At 39.1% G+C, this 6,118-nt stretch overlaps 1 pseudogene across 1 annotated transcript; it reads right to left on the minus strand.

The window, feature by feature from the left end:
* Window positions 1-3,378: 3,378 nt before the first annotated feature.
* Window positions 3,379-6,118, minus strand: LOC309700162 (GTPase IMAP family member 8-like; annotated as a pseudogene). The gene is made up of 4 exons (XR_014280815.1): window positions 5,855-6,118; window positions 5,737-5,793; window positions 4,556-5,247; window positions 3,379-4,130 (listed from the first exon to the last, which is right to left on the minus strand). The product of XR_014280815.1 is annotated as a GTPase IMAP family member 8-like (transcript).

Consider the following 6,118-nt stretch of genomic DNA (forward strand, 5'->3'; position numbering starts at 1 on the left):
CGCGCTTTCGTTGTCCTCTAGTGGCGAAAACGGCTCACAGCTGCGGAGTTACAGGGGCCACATAAGGTGGTGACACTTAAGAAGGTGACACTAGTCTCTAAGCGACTGGATGAGGCGTAAAGTCAAATAAGACAGAGGATCGGTGTAGTTCAGTTCAATTCAGGTTTATTCACAGCAAAAGTCGACTCAAGGCGCTTTACTGTGAGGTAAAAACCTACAGTTTGGGAGAAAACCCCAACAATCGAGCGACTCCCGTGAGCAAGCACTTTGCGACGGTGGGAAGGGAAACCCCCTTTGTAACTGGGAGAAACCACCGGCAGAACCATCCCCTTCAACTGGTTGGTGGTGAAGGGAAAGAGAAAGGAGAAAGGGAAGAAGCGATCTTAAAGAGACTGGACAAAACACACTATGAGAGAGAGAATTTTAATGACACTCAGCAGTGGCTCTACCATCCAAATGTCACAGCAGAAATTGAGATTCATCAGACTAGGCAATATTTTTTCAATCTTTCCTTGTTCAGTGTTGGTGAAGCAATGTGAATCAGTTTAACTGTTCTTAGTGGTCTGCTTTAGCATAGTTCAAGGTTTTACATTTTGTACTTACAGAGATGCTTTTCTTCATAAATTGGTTGTAATGGGTGGTTATTTATTCATTACTGCTCCCCTCTTATTAGTTTAAAGGTTTCTCTCTTTTTTGAAGATTCTCTGTAACCATAGAAATGGTTGTGAAGGAAGATTCAGTAGATCAGCAGTTTCTGAAATACTTAGACCAGCCTGCCTGTCACCAACAACTATACAACATTCAAAGTCACTACAGTCAGTTTTGTCTCCATTCTGATGCTTGGTTTGAACTTCAGCAGGTCATCAGGTCTACATGTCTAAATACACTTGAGTTGCTGCTGTGATTGGCTGATATTTGCATTAACGAGCAGTTGAAGAGGTTAATGTAATAAAGTGGCCAGTGAGCGAGGACTGTCTTCCTCACTATTTAAAAGTAACTCAAAAAGACCTCTTAAAAATGTCTCAATATCATATCAAACTCACTCTCAATAGTGGGCGAGCACATGGTGTGGCAGCATCAGAGTGTCTGAGTGGGTGAATGCAAAACATACTAAAAAGCACTTTGTAGAATGTAGCTAAGGTTGAAAGGTTCGTCATAAATGCAGAGCATTTTATTTGAGGACTAGAAAATTTACATTTTTTAAACTTACCAGAAAATGTCTCTTGATACTGGCTTGCAGAGAGGCTCTTCAGATAGAAAGGTCAATGCAATACCGCTTGCATTATTTATAAGAAACCAACCCTGAATATGACCTTTTTAAAATGTAATGCCAGAAACAAGCTCTATATACTCAAAGTGTCTCTTTAAAGTTGTTCCAAATTGTTCATGGCCTGCACTATAAAGAAAACTATGCATGTATTGATTTTTAAAGGAAAAAATTACTGACATCTTAAGATAGTTTCAGGGCCACAGACTTGATGTGTCCTTTTAAGTTAGGACATTCTTCAGAGACATAGCAACTTGAGTGGAAAATTGATTTGTTATCATAAGGAGAGACTCCGACAGCTTCTCATGTCACACTTAACTGTCAAGATAGTTTTTTGTGAAATGTGGTGAATTAAAGGATCAGAATACTTTTTTTTATTCCTAGAGGAGATTATGTAAAATTGTGTTTTTTAATTATCATTTTGTAAGAAGTATAAAAAGAAATCCATCATAACAAACTGATGGACATAACAACGATATGTATCGTTTTAAACACAAAAAATAGAAAAAGGAAAATCATAACTTTGTACAACTTTGTACTTTGTTTTTATTTTCATTGTGGGAAATCCCAGCATGCATGGAAGTGAAGTGACGATTTTTATCTTTCCTTTTATAAAGATAAGGGAAGAAAATACACCGATAGATAGATAGATAGATAGATAGATAGATAGATAGATAGATAGATAGATAGATAGATAGATAGATAGATAGATAGATAGATAGATAGATATTAATCTCAGCTTCTGCTAAATCGAGTGAGAAACTTTCCACATTGTTGTACCTTCTCCTGAAATTACTTTTTCTAGCAAAAAAATAAAAATCCCATAACATGCTAAAATTATCATAAATATAAAAGTATTGAGAATTGGCACAGTTTTTCAGTTAATAATAATTAATGAAGACAATTATATTATTTACCTTAACAAGGAATACAGAATCATAAGATTTATTGGAGTCATTTTTAAAATGTAAATATTTTCTAAAACAGCTACTCTTTAAAATCACTATTAAACTGAATCATGACATCCAACACAAAGCATGGAGTTAATAAATAAATAAAAATGAAACATATGCTTGACAAGACAAACGGTATACCTCTCTCTAAATGTTTATTAATGCTACTGAGCGATCGTAGGTCAAGAGTTGGCAGTTCGTCTTGTAATCGGAAGGTTGCTGATTCGAGCCCCGGCTCGGACAGTCTCGGTCATTGTGTCCTTGGGCAAGACACTTCACCCGTTGCCTACTGGTGGTGGTCAGAGTCCGGCTGCCTCGCCTCTGTCAGTGCGCCCCAGGGTGGCTGTGACTGTAGCTTGCCATCACCAATGGGTGGATGATTGAACATGTAAAGCGCTATACAAATACAGGCCATTTACTACTGCTGAATATGATAAGGTAAAAAGCTTTTAACATACATCTCAGATAAACTACTGTTTGTGAGGATTAATAGTATCTTTTGTACCATCTTCACAATGTGACTCCTTGGGAAAAAGAAACAAGAAATTATATAGTGTTTACATGAAGGTCCTTTTATTTATCAGATGTAATACCTGAAATGATTTATTTAACTGAATTGAAATGATTAGGCTCTGATTACCCTGAGTTCTACAATACTCCTACAAAGGGAACTGGCCATCAATAAAGGTGCAGATTTGGCTCTTATAGTGCTGAAATGTGTACACCATTACATCTAATAATGCTTAAGCCAACATTTGCACTTGCATAGAACAACTGGCCAGGAGCACTGTGGAGGTGATTTCCAACCTGGACAAAATTTAGCACACTTTGAGCTCCCTCTGCTGTTTCAGGAACTCACTCTAGCATAAGCACATAGGCTTTAAGGCATGTAGACATGGAATTGGCAACTCATGTGACGGTGCTTATCAAAGCATATGATTAAAACAATATAAAAATAACATACAACATTAAAAATCGAATATACATTCGTCCAAATTAATTACATTCTATGTGCTCAAATGTTGCACATGCTGGACGTATTTCCCCTCTTTGTTGTGACGAGATTTTGGGGTCATTAATCAAACAAAAGTAATCCAGTACATTGCTGAATTACTCCCAGGAGAAAGTAATTTGTTTAACATTACTCTTACGTTTCTCTGTAAAATGACCTGAAACACATTGTCTCATGATTACCAGGTAACAATATAAACCTATAGGCTACAGTAACACGCGCCAACAAATATCCCTACAGCCTGAATGCACATCACTACTTTTACCTGTTGAACTTCCGGGTCTGGCTGCTGGGCTTTGGGCGGCATTGAACTACTAGGAGAGAACCAGTTCTCCAGTCCCATCCCTAATAATTATCCCACTCTGACCTACAGCGTAGCACTCCTATACAAGTGATAGAGCCAGTGTACCAAAATAATTACCTCTTCACTCTACACCCACCCACAGCCTCACTTCAACTGACATTTTTCAGTTAGTAACCCCTGATTTGTTATTCTTGCATCTTAATACTCACTCAGTGACTTGTATTTCATGCTTCTCACACATTCCTTGATGTCATTTTGCAGCTCAGGGAGTGTTTCCTTGAACCCCATCATCAACTCCAGCTCTCTCCTCCTGTTTCGGCCACTTCCTCTTGAACTTCTCCTCATTTCTCAGGTGGATGTCGTCTCTGAATGTCAGGTCCAAAGGAATGACTAACAGAGTAACATGAACTCCTACTGGGCTCAGTGAAATCTCAACTCGTCGGCCCGAAACCTCCTCCTCTTGCACTTGACATTGTTCATTCTGACTAGATGCAAAGACTTCTTTATGCAGGAGAGTATTTCCTGTTGCACTCTTTCCAACAGTCTTCTGACCAAGCAGTATTATTCTCAGTTCCTGTAGCTTATTACTGGAAACTGAGAAGAAGACAGCTGTCAGAGCAAAGTGAAATGGGAAAATGTCATGTTGCATATAATCTGAGTGAGGATGCTCTGTCACTGGTAAGATTATACACTTCTGTCTATATTGTCCATTTTGAGGGGTGAGGGGTGGTCGTTTCTGAGTTCGGTAAGATGTAATTACCTGGACATTGTGTTAAAGCCAAGTTATTTGACATGTGACAGACACTATACTGCTATCATTACTGAATAACCATACTGTGTCTATTACAGTCACTCATATCCTCTAGCATTTTCAACAAAAGGTACTGCTGTTCTTTTGAAGTATATTTCTGTGTTTTGTTCATCTCTAATATTTATTTAATATGAGTGTGTGGAAACAGCTCTGACATTGCGGCACGTTTTTACTTGTGACACTGATGCTAGGTGATAGTGAAGCATACCTCCAAGGGATTCTCGTGTGGCCTTGACTTGACTTTGCCTCAGCATTGCTCCTTCTTTCACCTTCCTTCTTCTCTATTCGATGGTCTGAAATATCTGCTGGTCTGGAACAAAGTAGCTCCACCCATTTGCTGCCACAGTCTCAGTGATTTTCTCCAGCAGCTCTGAGATTTGTGTACCATCACTTGCATTCTTATTATCAACTACATGATATCTATTTCCACATTGTTCAACTAGAGGCTGTAGGGCCTCCCCCTCTCCTTCGATGTACTGCTCTATGCTGTTTGTTTCTAGCCAGTCTCCTCTGGTAAAAACTATAATAGTGTGTCTCCACACTCCATCACCAAGAAGCTCCACATGTGATGTCACTGCATCTAAGTGTTTGGCATTAAATGACGCATCTGCATCTATCACCAGGAGGAAGACATGGGGCCCGGGAGGGCACAAAAACATGCTGCGCATCAGTTCATCTTTGATCGCTTCAGGAGTGTCGAACACAGGGAAGCCTTTCCACCAGCCTGGTGTGTCAACAAGAATGATTTCAGTTTTAGCCACAAAACCCCGGCAGGCAACAGACTTTGGCGTTCTTTTTCCATCTTCCTGGTCTTTGTACCCCAAGATAGTGTTCCCTACAGAGGTTTTCCCAACATTACGGCTTCCCAGAAGAATCATCTGCAGGAGTAGTTTATCTCTTCTGTTATCGGACAAAACATTTATTAGGCTTGGAGCTCACAGATCATGTAAGTTATTAAATTCAGATACAATGATTAAATTCCCATAGTTCCGATATATTTTAGTGGACATTTGCAATACACCATACTGACATCTATAACGACATTGAGAAAAGAAAAATCACTTTTTTTTAATTCATATTTTTTGTGGCTTCTCAAGATATTATTTAACCTGACATTTTATAGATCAGTTTTTCATTTTCTGTGCTTTCTAAAATAGTTTTTAAGTTTTTAAGTTAAGTTTTAAGTTTTTAACATTTACAAAGTTCCCCTATGACATCTCTCCACCTGTACTTAAAAAAAAAGTTTGTCATTTTACAAGACTTTCATGTGGTGGATGTTTTCCTGGACTGAAACTATGTACTGTACTGCCTATGCAGTAATCTGCACAAGGATGCAAGAGCATTCAATACAGGAAGCTTTTGCTCGAGTGCACCTTCTGTCAAACTCACCTGGAATGAGTGCTTTGATGTGTTGTCTTTGGTCCTCGGCCTTCTTCCTTCTCTCTTCTGCCCTCTCAGCTACCTCCTTTTGCTTCTCTTTGATGACTTGGAAAATGTGCTCTTCTACCTTGTAGTAACTGCCACCATTGCCATCTTCTGCAGCAACTTTGTGACCTGAGATAAGTTACTCTTGCCCTTGTTGTTAAATACATGGTACCTGTTCAAACACTTTTCTATTAACCACTTGAGTGCCTCTCCCTCGCTTTTGATGTGTTCTTCTATTGTCTTTTCCCAGAGGAAATCCCCAAAGGTGAACAGCATAGTGCATCGCCAAACCCATTCACCCAAGAGCTTCATGTGCTCCCCCACACTCATCTTTTGCTCCACAGAG

The sequence above is a fragment of the Aulonocara stuartgranti genome (assembly GCF_965226115.1).
Source record: "Aulonocara stuartgranti genome assembly, chromosome: 23".
Classification (NCBI taxonomy): Eukaryota; Metazoa; Chordata; class Actinopteri; order Cichliformes; family Cichlidae; genus Aulonocara; species Aulonocara stuartgranti.